We start from the raw sequence: 16,630 nt of genomic DNA on the forward strand, positions 1-16,630 counted from the left end.
CCCCCAGGCTCAGCTGCACCAATAAAATAGAATAAATTCACTGCCCCTTGAGCTCATACCACCTCTACCCAGGGACTGCTTGTAGGAATGCCTCAGGAGTTGTCTTGGAGCTTGGCTTCTTTCAACTCTTATTTTTGACTTTCTGAATCTTTTAATGTTCTAGTTCATATATGGCCCAGAATCACTGGACTACTCCCCATTTCTCTATCCAGCTATATTGTTTCACATAGTTATCCTTTAGCTCTCTAGGTAGACATGGTGGTGGACTCCAGAGCATTGTACCTCTCCTGCCAGAATGGAAGCAACACAGGAGAACTGATTCAGTGTGAGGTGGGTAGAAATATTGGTTTAGGTTCACTGCCTCCTCCCTCTCCTTGCTTCCCAACCAGCAACTGACTTGGGAATGGCTGTGACCTAATCCTGGTCAATGAGAGCTTTACTAAGGGTTTCTGGGAAAACTTTTTTTTTTTGGCTTTAAGAAAGAGTTGCATGAAATCACCTTTTCTCCACCTCTTGAAGACACTTGCAGGAGTATTGCTAAACTGTGTTTGATGCTTCTAGCCACTAGGTTTTGAGTCCCAGTCAAACCTATAGAAGGAAGGCAATGTTGAGAAGAAAGAACAGAGGTGGAAAGAACCTATGTGTGGAATCACATTTTTGAACTTCTAAATCTACCAACCCTAAAGGCCATCCTACCTCTGGGTGTCTTTGGATATGTGCTTATTATTTAAGCTAGCTGGCTATTGTTTTCTATTAGAAATGTTACAAGTGATAACAGTCCTTTTCCCTCTGTCTGGATTCCCTTTCTGCTCAGACTTGACTTGAACTCTTCTTACCTGTTTAGGATTTAAGAAATAAGGATATGTCATAGGCTAAACATTTTATAGTCTCTTCACCTATATTAGCAAATGCTTTCCAGGAAAATTGTACTGTTCACGCTCCTAATGGCATTGGGGAGCCCTTTGCCCTTCCCCTTTGCCAGCAGGCCACTCTGGTCCCAAACACTATTCACTGCTGATGAGCAAGAGTGAGAATTATTTGATTCCACTGTATATAAAGTATATCCTTCTTTTGGAAGACTTACTTTGAGATAGAGTCTGGTGGATTCACAAAGAAAAAATTACTCAGTGAGCTGATCTTGTGGGAAGGAACTGGGAAATCCATTTGCAAAAAAAAAGCAAGGATATGGTGACAAGTTGGGAAGAGGAGGTGCTGGGATCTCAGGCTGACCAGAAGATGTAAATGGGGGAAATCGTCCAGAAAGTGAGCAAAACAGGCCCTTCATATGTGATCACATGCCATCTTTGGTAAGAGCCCCTTTAGTACACGGGATAATGGGTGTGGGGTGAATCAGGGCTGCTGGTGTTTGAAAGCAGCTGCTCTGACTCCCCCTGCATCACTTTTCTCTATTCAGAATTTGTCCTTTTTTTTTTTTATCTTGGTAAAGGATACCATCCTCTGAGGCATCAGTAAATACAGGCTAGTTTGGGTTTCAGTGTGGAGACCTTCTTTTCAGGTATTTGCTATGTCATAAGGTGACACACCACACATGCAAAGGCTTACTTATATGTAAAGGGTGGGAGTTGGGAAATTGTCCATGTGATTTGGTTTGATGAGTCCAAACTATATCTCCTGCCTAACAGTTTCTTCTCTCTTTTCCAGTTCTTGAAATTCCTCCAAAAATGAAATGATGACACCCCCCCCTTCTTTTTTTGCCAGAAGGAGCCATCTAACCTAACCATTCAGTTAACAGGCAAAGAAATTGGTTCAAAGAGATGACATGACTTAAAGAAGTTCATAGAGCCTGTTGGTGCTATATTAAATATAGAAAATAACCTTGGAGTCCTGACTTCCAGCTCAGAGTTGTTCTCTTTATATTATTTTATTCATGAGATTCACTTCACAGGGATTTAAAGTGTTTTAGTATTAAAAATCCACAGAAATGTTTACCAGTTTTCTTGTTAAAAGCAGCGTATGTGCTCAACATGTGGAGGAGAGGGACACAGGGAAAGGTGAGGAAGTTAGGAGATCAAGGGGGAGGAAGCAGAGCGTGGTCATTGCTTCTTGACTGAAGGCCAACCTGTGTTCTCCTAATCTTTCCTCAAAGAGAAGCCCAACTTTCCCAGCCCTCTGCCTTTCGTTTGAGTTACTGAAACACTTAGTATTGCTCCTGGGAGGAAGCTATGTTCTGGTATGATGTTGGGAGTGTCAGTTGCCTTATAAGTGTGCTATTATTTCAGATGTACCCAATGGAGCATCACTTTTAATTCTCAAACAGGCTTTATGCCATGGGAGGCAGTCTGAACACCCAAGTTTCTAGGCCCTATGAAACAATACTTTATTCAGCCTAGCACCAACCAATTCTTTCTTATAATGAGATATTAGAAGTTCCATCTATAATTGAGGGTCCCAGGGAGCTCCTTGCTCATGGGCAAGGGCCACACAGAGAAAAGTACAGACAAATTAGTTTTCAGGAGAGGAGAATGTGCCTTAATTCTTCATTTTTTTCTTATTGAGGTTGTAAAGATGTTGATTTCATTATTTTTACAAAAGATGTGGAGCAAGAGCAGCAGCATCTTTAGAAATAATGGAGGATTTCTTAGAGTGAGGACTATAACCCAGTGGAATAGGCTATGAAATGTTTTCTGGATGTTCCTGCTGATAGTATGGATTATGTTCCTCTGGAATCCTAGGCTTGGTGTGGCTTCATTCAGTGACTTGGAGATTCATTAAGTGACCTCCAGAGGTCCTTAACAATAAGGAAGTCAATGAGTCTGCAGATCTGTGAAACTATGGAGTTTCCAGAACTTCTGTGACAGAGTTTGCTTCTGAGGCTGATTAAACACATTTCCCTCTAAAGAATTTAACTTTTTTCGGGTCTGATGTGCTACTTTGTACCACCCATTTTTGAACTCTAATTTTTCAAATTTTCTCAATAGTCTTCACATGTGCAGTCCAGATTAAGTGATATTTCTAAGTTTTCTATTATTTTTGGAAGAAAATAATATTTTGGAATATTTATTTTATTTACATAAAATTTAGAGGAAAATTATGAGTGTCAGTTAAAAGAGTAAGACAAGCAAACATAAAGAAAAACCCAAGTTTTTCTGAGAAGTGTTGGGGTTGGGTTAAAAATTTTAAGATTGATTATGACATGGAGATTGGCATTCCCTTTAAGTCTGGATGAAAGACTCACACGCCACTGGAAAATGTGGACAGCAACCAAATGGCTGGGTTACAGGGCATTTGTTTACAGTGCTATCAGTCTCTTGGGAGGTTGATTATCCCCATTTCCCTTTTTTTCATAGTGAGATCATGACAACTTGGATTTTCCAGAATGGAGCCAAAAGAATTGTCACTCTTTCTAATTTAAGAGGATGAGTGTATAGTCTGAACAATCTTTTAATTTTGTTATGACACTGGTGATAAATATGACTGCCTCTAGGAGAAGAAGGAAACTTCTTCTTTTTTAACTTGCTGGCTGATCCTTTCCCACCTTTTTTTCTTTAATCTTTTTCTTTTCCTTCTCATTTCCCCTTTTGTTTAATCTCTTTAGTCCCTTTCTCCATCTTTCCTTCATCCTCCTCCTCCTTTACTTTCCTTTCCTCCTCTTTTCCTCCTCCTCTTTTTCTTTCTCCTCTTTCTCCTCCTCCTCTTTTTCTTTATCCTCTTCCTCCTCTTCTGTTGCCTTTTCCTCCTCCTGTTTTTCTCCTTCTAGTTCCCTTTTTCATCACTTTAATCATCTCTTTAAGGTGATATTGAGGAGGAAATTCAGTAATACATGCAAAGAACATAGTTCAGTTATTCAGTGACCTAGAGTCCACTTGCTGGAATTCAAAGTCTGGACTTTCCTCAGAACTCTGATCATCCCTCCATCCCTCTTTGTCCTAAGACCCAGCAGAAGGCATCTGTATCACTGTACTCAGTGTTTCCCTTGGCAGTTTGTTCATCCCTCATACTGGTACCTTGAGCCTCATGGCCTTATGGAATTTGGTAGTTTGAGTGTTGGATTTGGTGGGAGAATGTCTAGGAGGGCAAAGATGGATTTACCAATAAGTTGATGAAACTTGAACTTCAGGGCCCCTCACATGCCTGGGTTTCTTACAAGGTTCTAGATAGGCCCTAGAGATGTATTTATTTATTTGGCAATATTTGTAAAAGCAGGATTTGTTACCTATAATTGATTAAATCCACAGACTTTTCCATTTTACCTTGTCTCTGTTGCTCCTCCTCATGTTGGAGTTACAGTGACTCCAGGCACTTTCTGGACCCAAGGGATGTAGTAGAAAAATGTATCTATGTGATCTGCACTCACTCCTATGTACAGTGAAGTTATCTTTGTATGAGTCTTCTTATTGCCCACTTGGTGTCCTCACCTGAAGGTGCAGGATTAGAGGTGGACTGTTGGGTCCTATCAGCCTGCAGTGACTGACACTGGGTACATATGACTAATGGAGGAGAGGGAAGGTTTTAAATGCATGGAAGTGTAAAATCCAATGCTTTATTTTTCCAGATTCTGTGGCATTTATTAGTTTTTAATTAATTGAGACTTTTCTCATTTTAAATATATAACAATTTTACCTAGTTTTGAATTCATGATTTTATATTATTTGTCTAAAATATTTCCTGAATTGTATACATTTGAGGCACACCACCTTGAAGTTTCCCCTGGAGGAGTGGGAGAAATAGAGAACAAAGAGGAGGGGATATATATATATAGAGAGAACTTTAGGAGTCTCCTGGGTCTGTGAAATCAGATATGTAAAGTGACAATCTGGGCTGGGGCATAGGACTTCCATATTGTGCTGATGGGTACATATGGTAGGCATTGGAAAGTGGCCTCAGAACACTATAGATGCGGGCATTTCTATACATACTGGAATATAAATAAGCTAAGCCAGAGGGGAGAAGGAAAGTGTAACTTCCTTGTGCTAATTATTATAATAATCTACATGAATTGTTTAGCACCAATACCTAATTACTATGTAATAGAATAATTAGGTATACCAGTTAATATAGCAGATTAACTTGTCTAGGTTTTATTTGACTGTAACCTCACACATCCTCTAAGTGCAATAATCTTGCAGTTTGAAGGTTGAACTCCAATAATTAAAGCTCTAAAGTTTTAATTAGTCTAAGATCTCAGTAGTTTGAATTATGGTACCTTTGGTGTGTATGTGTGTCAACATCCTGCTCCCAAACACTCCCTACTATTAAAAAAAAAAGCGGACCCCACACCTTTAGTGGTTAGAGTTGAGAGTTACCTTTAGGCTAATTATCTCTCTTTTAGCAATTTGGAAGATGGGGCAGATTACATATACCCTGTGGAATAGGTCATTGTTTCTCTTCTATTAAATGCCAACTTTTTTTGTTTATATATCTAAACTCTCCTTTATGTATTCTTATGTAAATGCACACAGTATTTTCTTTTACGTTTTCCCTTATATTCATTTCCTAAAATTTTCATAATATATGTATTATACTTATTCAGAAATCATCTAAGTTTCTACTGTGTGCCAAGTGTCATTCAGGCCATGAGGGATGCTGATAATGAGGGATGAGCAGGGAGAGGAAGACATAAGTCTATGGGAATAAACCTGGGACTTGCTGGCCTGGTTATGTGTGCGAGGTTGGGGACCAAGAGGGTCACCAAAATATTTTCTTGAAGGAGGAGTGCCTGAACTCAGTTTAAAAAGTCTCTATTCAGAAACTCTTAGACCTTTGGATATGGAGAAAGATCAATTAATAGGCTCACATTTACAACCACCATTTTTATTTGTACTAAGTCCTCTCAGCACCTGGTAAGAGGATCTGATCAGTTGTAAGAGCCCCAGAGAGGAATATCTGTGTTTTTGGTTATCCTCAAGTATATTTTGGAAGGATAGTTCTTGCAACCCCTTCTTGCCTCCTCTTGCCTTCTGTGTTAAGATAATAATGCAGAGCCAGGAAAGCAATTAACCAAAGCCAGTAATTAACTTTCTCTTTGGATGGGCATAATGAAGTTTCCTGGCTGATGAAATTTGCTGTGGGTTGTTCTGCCTTTGTTGGCAGATTTGCTAGCCATGTAGATGCCACTTTTTCCTGAGCTTTAATTAGTCTAAGATTTCAGAATCTTAGGTAATGGTACCTTCAACGTGTATGTGCGCCAACATCCTGTTCTTAAGTGCTCCAGGCTTCTTTCCTGGATATTTCTCTGAACATAGTGCCTTGAACCTAATAGCTATGCAATCACCTTTTGAGAATGAATGAGTGAATGAATGAATGAATGAATACCCAGGATACGTTTTATTATCAACACAAGTGAGACTCGAAGCATGAGCTGATATAGGAAATGGTTAAATTCTTTTCTTTCTTTTCCTGCTTACTTATGCTACCTCCCCAATCAAACCATTCACAATAACACTTTAAAGAGAAGGGGCTTTAGAAAACAGGTTTTAAGCTTACAGGATTTTAAGACTAGTTCTCTATGGAAATGCATTTAATTCAGAAAGCATGCTATGCTGACATCCAAGAATGATATATATTTTCTTTGAATAGTTTAGATTTTAAACACATACAAGATTCAAAGGAAAACAACAATAACAACAACAAACCTCCAACCACAAATACGACTGTGTGGCAAGCACAGAGGAGTGAATCACCCTGGATGGCACCAACAGAAACACAACAGTGCTCCCCTGGCCAGCCTGGCCTGGCACGGGAGACACAGGTCAGGTTCAGGCAGGGGGACCTTCCCCCTCTCCTTACCCAACCAAGGAGGCTTCCTTGGCTACTGAAAAGGATGCTGACATAAAGCCTAGCTGAGTTGTTATCTGAAAGAGAGACAGAACAGAGCAAGACATGATGCTGCAGTGACTCACTGCTGGGACTGCGGTCCTTGCCAAGGTGAAAGGTCACTCAGGTAGCACAGCTTGGCTCTCATGTCTCTGATAAAGACCCACCTGTGTTGCTTTTCCCTGGATACCTCTATCACTTTGGGTTAAGGGTCTAAACAGAAACAGAAAATTGTTCTCTCCTAGATTATAACCACAACAACTGGAAATATCTATTTATTCATCTACCAGGTTGATATTGATAGATTTAGAGATTAAACCCCAATAAAAATAAACTTTAGACTGAGAATTGTCAATCTGGAATGAATTATGAGAATTCTTCCAAATCCATTTGGGGGCAGGAATGAAAGCAGGTGTAACTTTGTGCAGTATTTTCCCTCTAGGACTCGGTGCCTACATTTGTATTAGATGATTAAACACAGTCCCTTTAACATATGTGATTTTCTAATGGTCTCTGCTTTAGGTATAAATGTGGTTAAATGTAGGCAGGTCAACTAATCAACCTGTGATTCACTGGTTGTACGAAAGAGAATTCCATTATATTATATCCTGTATATGCTTCTGAAAATATAAGGATTGGTCTCTGTATCAGATGACTTGACTGAAAAGTAATGAATTCTGGTTACTTTAAGAAAAAAAGGAAATTACAAGAATGATCTATGAGGTTACTCACAGAATCTCAGGGAGAGAGAACCACTTGAAATAATGAAATACAGCCAAATCCCCATCCTAGGCTGCCCCAGTAAGGAAGGACACTGCTCAGTATATGGGATAGCTGTATTGTTGAAGTCTCTTGAGTGTTGCTATGTGAATAATCATCATGTGTACATTCTCTATTGAGGTAATTGGCCACCCTTAGAGTTGAAGTTGGCATGCATATTACATGGTCTATGCTGAAATATGTAAAGTAATATAGATACTTTAAAAAGCCTGATTATGAGTTCTCACCTCCCTACAAAAAAGCCTCAAACTCACTCCACTAGCCTCCCCAGCTACTAATGTTCTGTGTATCAGATGCTTTTGTACCTGACTCATTGTGAAGTTAGTGATATAAAGAAATGGATGAAAGTTTGCTAATTAGCATAGTAAATACCAGAAGAGAGTTTTTCTAATGAAAATTAGTGAATTATTAATTAGAAAGATATCATTAGTACTGAGCATTGTGGTGCATGCCTGTAATCCCAGCAGTTTGGGAGATTGAGGCAGGAGGATTATAAATTTAAGGCCCGTCTTGATCTTAAGTAACTTAGTGAGACCCTGTCTCAAAATTAAAAATAACAGGGTTGGGGATGTACCTTAGTGGTAAATTGCCCTTGGGTAAAATCCCTAGTACACATCTCCCCCCCCCCCCCGGGAAAAAAAAACATTAAATATAGGATATTGTTTTGATGAAATCAATATATAAGATATTGTTTCCCCAAATTCATATGTTGACACCCTAGCCCTCAGTACCTCAAAATGTGGGTGCAGATAATGAGGCCATTGGGGTGGGTACTAATCCAGTCTGACTGGAGTTTCTATAAGAAGAGGGTATTTGGACACACAGAGACCCAGGGCTTTGTGGGCATAGAGGAAAGATCACGTGAAGAAACAGCAAGATTAGCATTCTCAAGTCTGTAGGATGGATCTCAGTAGAAACCAAACATGCCGTGTCTTTGTTCTTAGACTTCCATCTTTCAGAACTGTGAGAATAAATTTCTGTTGTTTAAGTTACAATTTGTGTTCTTTAGTTAATGCAGCCCTAGCAAAGAGTCATTCCTTGTCTTTAATGAAGTGGGTATCCAGTAGTCTGTGGCCTTTCCATTATTGAAAAGAGATATCATCTGAGACTTGATTACCAAATGCTCCTGTGTCCAGCCACCCAGTTGGAGGACTTGTAGTTGTCTGATATGGTTATGAGGCTTCCAGAATTGTGTCTCTGGTATATGTCCTGTCTGCCTTGAGAAAATGTTGCAGTGAAGGTGGTGGTGAGAGCACATAAAAGGACAGAAAATTGGGACTTCTCTGAGTTTATAAACCATGTTGCACCATAAGCAATTGTCAGGAAACAAATTTTGGTTTAATACTTGGTTTTCTTGTATGATAGTGAGATTATGGAAAGGAGCTAGCTTCATTCACCTCATGGATGACCATACTAGCTTGGATCAGCTCCCTTCAAGTGTTTACAGGTGTTCAGCAGCACTTACAATGACAAATCTCTATTTTGTGACTAAATGGGGAATGGACTGCATAATAAGTGTAAGGCCTTAATTTTTTGTGACCCCAATGGTGGCCTTCATCTCTAAATGTTTAAATGAAGTTGTCTTTTCAACAAAGCACTTATTTATTGTTTTCTTTCTTTCTGAGAAGAGATTTCCAAAATACGTTTCTTGAAACATTATTAAAAACAGGATTTTGAGAAATCAATATAGGAAACAGTTAAATACTCTCTCTCCTGTCTTGGAGCTTTAGAACTTACTACCATCATGTTAAAGATCTAGGAAAGTCCACAGTTGAAGTTTCCTTCCAACTGGTCTTCCTGCTTTATGACTTTAGGTAATATTTTTTATTCTTTCTAGACTCAGTTTACTTCTGGTAAACAGAGGTAATGCTAATTTCTACTTCATAGGATAGAGGCTTAAGTGAGAAAATGATATCTAATACTTAGCAAAATTCATGGTCTAAGTAGTGTTCAACTAATATTAGCATTGTTACTACTGCTACTACTGCCTTCAATATCAAGGAGAGTTTCTATTGGGGATTTTAATGTTCATAGATAAATCTCTTAGGGAGTATGTGCTATAAAAATGCCTGATTTTTCTGTTTTGCTAGACAGGTATTGAATATTATAATTATGTATTTATAGGCTTTTAGTTTAGTAACATGTTTTGGGAATTACTGAGATAATTTCTATAACTGAATTTGTGGTTGAAAATAATAGATATACATAAAGAATCACAATTATAATATTGAATTCTTTCTCTTAAAATGCTAATATTTTTCACTGGGAAATAGTAATTTGCCCATATATGGACTTTTGTGTAGGCAGAAGCTGGGTTGAGGATAAGAGGGCTTGTTTATGAAGATTAAGTCCAATCAGAGAGCTCTAGATTCAGGGCATCTTCTAAATGCTGCTCACCATGCATCTTCTTTACAAACTTAGGATTCTGGGGTTACAGAAACTCCAAGAACCCACCACAGAAGTCTTATATAGAGAATCCAGAAGGTAGCTTTTTTTTTATTGGATGAGTCTGCTAATTCTATAAGGGAGTAATTGTACTGTTATCTTGACACCCTCTAGGGAAAAACCACACTCTTATCAACCAAACCCTGAGTCTTGTAGAACTGCCCACATATTGAAAATCTGATAATCAGATTATTGTTCTACTACTTTTTCATAAATCCTCTTTGTGCAGGAGGCATCTTGGTATTTAACAACCTAAATTGAAGGTGGTTTTCAGATGTCACTCACCAGTGGGGATGGATAAGTGGCTTCTATAGATAAATAATGTCAATCAAAACAATTGTAAATGTGTTCTGTGTCTGCTCAATGCTTTGTGGTGTAAAAGCACTCAATATCGAAAAATGAGGCTTGTATCAATTTAATTTTCATCTTACAGTGCCAAACAATCATTTTGTGTATTTTTCATATCAAATCAATTGGTTTTAAAAAATTTATTTTCTTTAATTGAATTAATATTTTGGTTACTTATAGATCCAACTATAGATAGCAGGAGGCCAGGAAGTAATTTTTTAGAATATGACCATATGATAGCCTGGCTCAAAGCAAGCATGAGTGTAACTTTTAATAGTGATAAAATTGATGAAAATTAAGATGAAACATAATTTTTGGATAATCACTTCGACAAGGATTAAAAAGAAAACCAATATATATGTTGATGAGATGGTGATAAAATGGACAAATTTTAAGGCAAAAAGTAAATTACAAAAAATGTATTTTCCAAGAAAAAATATATTCATATATGTTTAGAATAAAAATCCTGAACAGAAATACACTAGAATATGAATGATAGTTGCATCCTGCTGGTCATGCATGATCATATTTTACATTTTAAATGTATTTTTCAAAATCTCACAACAAAAATACACTATTGAATAAAGAAAAAATTATCTTTTAAAAAAATGTGAGTTGGAATCTAAAATTCTCACAAATCCAAATTTCCTCATACTTTCTTCAAAATCTCTTCCTTTTCATCAGATTCAAATGAAATATTACTCACTGAAGAAGTCATTGCTAACAATAATGATTTTAGTTGTTTTTGTTTAAAGTTTATCATAATCATGCATCAGAAATTATTTTTCTTGTTTTCATTGCACGCATATATGATTTTTACTCCACTATGAATTCATTAGGTTTGGACTGAATAGCTGATGACCATCTGTTATGTTTTGGATGTGAGGTGTCCCCTAAAAGCTCATGTGTGAGACAATGCAAGAAGGTTCAGAGGAGAAATGATTGGGTTGTAAGAGTCTTAACCCAATCAGTGATTTAATTCCCTGACAGGGATTAACTGAGTGGTAACTGAAGTGGTAGGGTGTGGCTGGAGGAGGTGGGCATCAGGGGTGTGGCTCTGGGGTATATATTTTTTATCTGGCAAGTGGAGTCTCTTTCTGCTTCCCCATCATCATGAAAGCCACTTTCCTCTGCCATTCTCTTCTGCCATGATGTGCTGCCTCACCTCCAACCCTGAGGAATGGAGCCTGCTGTCTATGGATTGAGACTTCTGAAACTGTTAGCCCTTAAAAAAAACTTTTCCTCCTCTAAAATTGTTGTAGTTGGGTCTTTTAGTTGCAGCCGGGGAAAAAAGTTGACTAAAACACCATCTAACTGCTAAACAATAAATTTTAAAAGAAACTTTTGGGATGCAACCCATTCGTAAGCATCTTGTGTTTCCAGACCTTATAATTTGAATTTTTGGTCATTTATTATTCTTTAAATTCCATGAGGGTAATTTCTTGTCTCAAGTGAGTCTGGATGCTACTCAGGAATGATGGGTATACATGCTGCTAGGCAGATGGGATTGTTTCCCCAACACTTCTGAGTGTGTACAGTAGGCACTCAACAAATACTGGCAGAACAGACTAGAAGAGTCTTGGTTAGGAAGAAGACAGGGCATCAGGTAGCTACAGGGTTAGACGTGGATGCTGATAGACTGCGTTCCAGCACAGGTGCAGGGCAAGCCACTGTCTTCCTGGTTCCTTTGCCTAGATGCAGTTCGCAGATTGCCTTTCATTACATTGGATTAAAAATGGGAGCTAAATTTACCAATTGCCCTTAATCCTGTGTTTGGTTTCTCTTCTTCCCACACACCTGGTGAGACATTGTACTCCTGGTCAGGGGTTGCTGGGGCGGGGCGTGTGGGGCGAAGCAGAGGGTGGGGCCTGTTTCCTACACTCAGTTTTGTGTGTCAAAGACAGGAGACTTCAAGAACACCCCCCACCCCAAGATCTGTTGGCTTTCTGATAGAACATCCCTCAACTCTTTCATCAGCCACTCAGAGGAATATCCCTTTTAAGTTTGTTCATTTTTAAAAAACCACCACTGAAATCAAGCCAGAAATAGCAAGAAATTAAATTTTTAGGATGCTTTTGCAATATATTAAGTTCTGAATTTACCCCTACCTGAAGTCCCATTGCAACCAGTCAATAGATTGACTGTGTCCTTTTCCTAAAATTAAGCACTAAAATCCTCTGTGTTTTCCAGGAATTTTCTTTCAGAAGGAAACTTGCTTTTATGCAGAAGTCTCCTCCTTCATGTGACAGGAATTTTAGTGGGCCAGGAGCCCACTGTTCACATAACTCCACACCTCCTGCCTTTTGTTAACCACTCAGCCCTGCCTCAAGCTTCTTTTCAGGTTTACCTAGGGCTTGTTTGTTGATGACTGGATTTACGTGTCATCTTCTCCGGAACATACTTATTTGTATGTGAGGTGTTGGAGCCTGCTGGCATCCATTAATTTTTGAGAGACTTGAGTTCCCTGGGGTGGGGGAGGGTAAGGCAGGCTGGGAGTGAACTCTGCTCATCTTTGAAGCTCAAGGTAGTAAGGCTTTTATTAAATGAGACCTAAAGCAGGTGAACCACAGACCACCTGGATCAAAGTCACTCAGGGAACTTACTAACAAAGCAAATTCCTGGGACTTATCTCAGAATCTCAGATCCTGGGAAGTGAAGCCCTAGGATCCACATTTTTAACAAGAACCCTGGGAAATTCCTTTTTTTTTTTTTTTTTTGAGAGAGAGAGAGAGAGGAGAGAGAGAGAGAGAGAAAGAGAGAGAGAGAGAGAGAGAGAGAGAGAGAGAGTTTTAATATTTATTTTTCAGTTTTCAGTGGACACAACATCTTTATTTTATTTTATGTGGTGCTGAGGATTGAACCCAGCGCCCTTCGCATGCTAGGCGAGCGTGTTACCTTTTGAGCCACATTCCCAGCCCTGGGAAATTCTTTCACACACTCTTTCAGAGGTTGGATGTCCCTGGAGGTTCTCTTTCTGCCTTGTGGGATGCCTTACATCATTGTGTGCCTTAGCAAAAATGCTTTTTTCCTGTCTTCTCTGGGAGACAAGGAGGGGCAAGGGGCTACAGCGACCTGGTTCCTGGCTACCCCTTTGCATGCACTCTTTGATTTTTATAGTCTGCATTACGTTTTGAGAACCTACTATATTCCCAATATTGGAAAATCTCAAGAAATCCAAGGATGGCATTCAAAAGCTGCTTTGGGTACCAATAGCTATCATAAAATAGTATAAATTATCATGCAAGTGTTCTCTGGCTTTTCCATTGCTCATGCAAGGGACGATACCCTTTTGTGTGGGATCCACTCACTGAGTAAGCAGGACCCTCATCTAGTCCTTTTTTCTTTATAATGAAAGCATGTTCCTGTTATATCCACTTTGCCTTTTGGCAGTGGCCATAGCAGCTGTCACAAACAGTGGGTGTTTGATGGATGGTTAGATGTGATTGGAAGAGGGGCCTGCAGGCTCATATGGATTCATTTGTTATTTTGTTGTTTCTTTGCTTGGGTTCAGACATTCTGTGTTTAGATTTAATTTTTCAACATCCAACAGCTTCGCATTTTGCCCTGGTGGTCCAAATCATAAAAACCTTATCTAGAGTCAGCAAGAAGTAGCTGTTGTACTGGAAACATTCAGATTGAATCTTTTGGAATCCAGTCATGTGATAATTTCTCCTTCCTCCCCATCCCACCACCTCTTCCTTCTTGTTGGCTTAAGGAGGCACATTTTGGCTGCCACTCAATTTCAGTGCATGCTTTGTTTGTTTGATTGCTCCCACCTTACTTGGAATAAACAATTGCAAAAATAACATTGGAGATATATCAGTCTATACATGATAAGAAAAAGAAGGAATAGCCCCTGGAGAAGTAAATAAGGGGAGTAAGCATATGAAAGTCTCCATCTAGGCAAGTGCGTTTGGAGGCTTCCGGGATCTTTGCCTCTGCTCCATTTGTTTGTCTAGCATCCACTGATTGTTACTAAATGCTCTACCTGGTTGCCCATTGCAAACTATTTGGCTTATAAAGAAACCCAGGCAGACAGACATGCTGTTCAAGCTCCCATGAATAGTGTGGGGCTGGGATTCCACCCTGACCCTCTAGTCCAGTCTTTACCCTCAAGTGCTATGCTATACACCCTTCTCAAGGTAATCTGCATTTCCCTCCATGTCCTTTTAAATGTTTGACTCCTGTATAGCATCTTTTTAGTCCCTTCTGTTTTACTCTTGATCAATGGCTCAGCAGTTGCCTCACTAGAAGTCAAAAACCACAGAATTCTGCATGAAGCATTCTGCATAGGATCACTCCCAGAAAAGGGGAATCATTGCCCTCCCCAGCTCTGTACTGCGCCAGTGAGATTGGTGGGAACCACCACAAGGAATTCTGGGTAAATAAAGGCTTGCTTATCAGACCTGGCACAGTGAAGGGGTCTGGATGCCTTCAGGGTCCAGCAATGCTCTCAACTCAAGGCTTTGTGGGCAGAATCATAATTGAGGCTAGAAATAAAATGGGCAAAAGAGAGAGCTGACTATGGGAGAAAAGCAGTGACTGAACAACAGATGGAAGGAGCATAGAATGTGGAGCCCAGGGGACATAAATTCAAACCCAGGAGTGTTCACCAGATGTACATTCTCACACGAGTAGTTCCAATTCTACCTCCCAATTCTGCCATTAGAGTGTTAAATACTGGGCTAGACCCATTCCACAGCACTTAGTGGTTCTTATCTCAAAGGGAGATACTGGTAACAAATGTACCTTTCTTCTCTTGACCCACCAACCCAACATTCCTTATTCTTCTTAGATTAGGCCACTGTAGAGGTATGAACACTTTACTGATTTTGGCTGTTTGAACATGCCAATCAAAGTATGGCAGTGATTGGAAAAAAGATGTTCAGGTGGATTATGTGGGTAGTAGACATTTTTTGTCTTCTTAGAAAGAATCATCTATAGCTGTTAATCAATATGCTGGGTTCACTTTGCCTTCACCTCTGTTGCTGATGATAACTGATCTGGAGGCTGGGTAAGGTAGGGTTTGATGGGGCTGGCTGGCTCCTGGGCAGGCTGACTTCCTCTCCAGGTGCTGTCCATTCTTACCCCCTTGATAGTTTAAACATGTTTGTGGTCTGTGCTCTTTGGCTTCTGCACTATAAAGGTTTCCAATGCATTTTCCTCCAATGAGCCAGTTTGCCTTTTTATCAATAATTTCAGCTTTGTGGTGTTTCTGTGCATAGCTTAAATCTTGGGCTCTTCTCTCTAATTTTGCTTTTTTCCCTTGGGTGTGCAAAAATCCACCTTTGCAAGACATCTTTATATTTCTTTCATGGGTCTTTTGTTCTTGTCCACCTTGCTAATTAGAATGTAAAATTAAATCTAGAGCAAGCAAGTCCTGACCCCAGGGCAAGCTGCTAAGCACCTCTTCTTGCTGGAGGCCTGCCAGCCAGAATCTCACCTTTTCTTCATAAACCTTTGTTAGTGTTTAACCCATGTGACTTGTTCTCCCTGCCAGTTTGAACCATGTTAGCAATTAAAATTTCATGAGCTGCTATAGAAAATGCTGCACCCCAAGTCCAAAAAAATGCAACATCTGCTGTATCTCTTTTCTCTTTTCATATGGTATCCTTTTAAAAACAAGGCATCACATTGTTTTGCACTTTTTTCCTTAAGAAAATTCTTTTCTTTCTTTTCTTTTCTTTTTTTTTTTTTTGCTTATTGCTTGAAAGATTCCATTGTCCTTGATATATTGCCAAATTATTTTTTACCCTAACTATCCTTGTTTTCCTAATTATAGGCCAAGAGGTGCTAGTTAGTTTTAGGACAAATGGCCATTTTTGCTTCCATTGCCTCCACCCCTTGCTTGCCAATAAACTGAGAAGCAGTGAAACCTTGTACTGGTTCCTTACTCAGATCTTTGAATGCCTTAAACTACTTATTACCTGGCCTCTTTGATTTGTAGATGTTCAGGTTGTCCAACTACTATTTTCTATCAGCTCTATTTGTAGAGTCTTTGAAATAATACCATAGTGTCCTGTTTCCTTTATAGAAAAGTCATTATGCTAGAACAGTGGATTTTAGCTACAGCTGTACATTAAAATGCAGGGAGAGTCTTTAAAAAACACAGATGCTCAGCCTCCCCTCCATCCCCAGGTATTTTGATTTAGTAGATTTAGGGTGAGAATATGGGCTTTTATATGTTTTTAAAAGCTCCTGAACCAGTTCTAAGGACACCTAGTTGAGGGCCACATCCCTGAGAGAGTCCCAAGTATCCGACCAGTCCAGACCATCACCTAGG

The sequence above is a fragment of the Spermophilus citellus genome, assembly GCF_964194105.1.
Source record: "Spermophilus citellus genome assembly, chromosome: 4".
NCBI classification, from domain to species: domain Eukaryota; kingdom Metazoa; phylum Chordata; class Mammalia; order Rodentia; family Sciuridae; genus Spermophilus; species Spermophilus citellus.